The sequence below is a fragment of the Meleagris gallopavo genome, chromosome 1, assembly GCF_000146605.3.
Source record: "Meleagris gallopavo isolate NT-WF06-2002-E0010 breed Aviagen turkey brand Nicholas breeding stock chromosome 1, Turkey_5.1, whole genome shotgun sequence".
Classification (NCBI taxonomy): Eukaryota; Metazoa; Chordata; class Aves; order Galliformes; family Phasianidae; genus Meleagris; species Meleagris gallopavo.
This window is the reverse complement of record NC_015011.2, coordinates 103949346-103949632: the sequence shown is the minus strand read 5'-3', so window position 1 is coordinate 103949632 and position 287 is coordinate 103949346.

Sequence of the window (287 nt, the reverse complement as noted above, 5' to 3'; positions counted from 1 at the left end):
TTTGCAGCCTTAAACTTTTGGTTTTTGCTGATTTCCTTCTCTTCAGGTAGTGCAAGTCTCATCCAGAGTACTTATGGTTCTTTGTGAGCATGGTTCTGTATTATTTTATACCATTCCCCATTTTATAGAAACCAAGATACAAGGAGCATGATTCATCCAACCTGCTGTAAACAGCTACTTTGGGGTGAATGGAAACACATGCCAGAAGGGCTTCTTCTCGTAGCTCCCTCTAGCTCTGCCTATATTGCCAAACAGAAGAGTCTGGGACCAGCCTCTCTGCTGTGGCC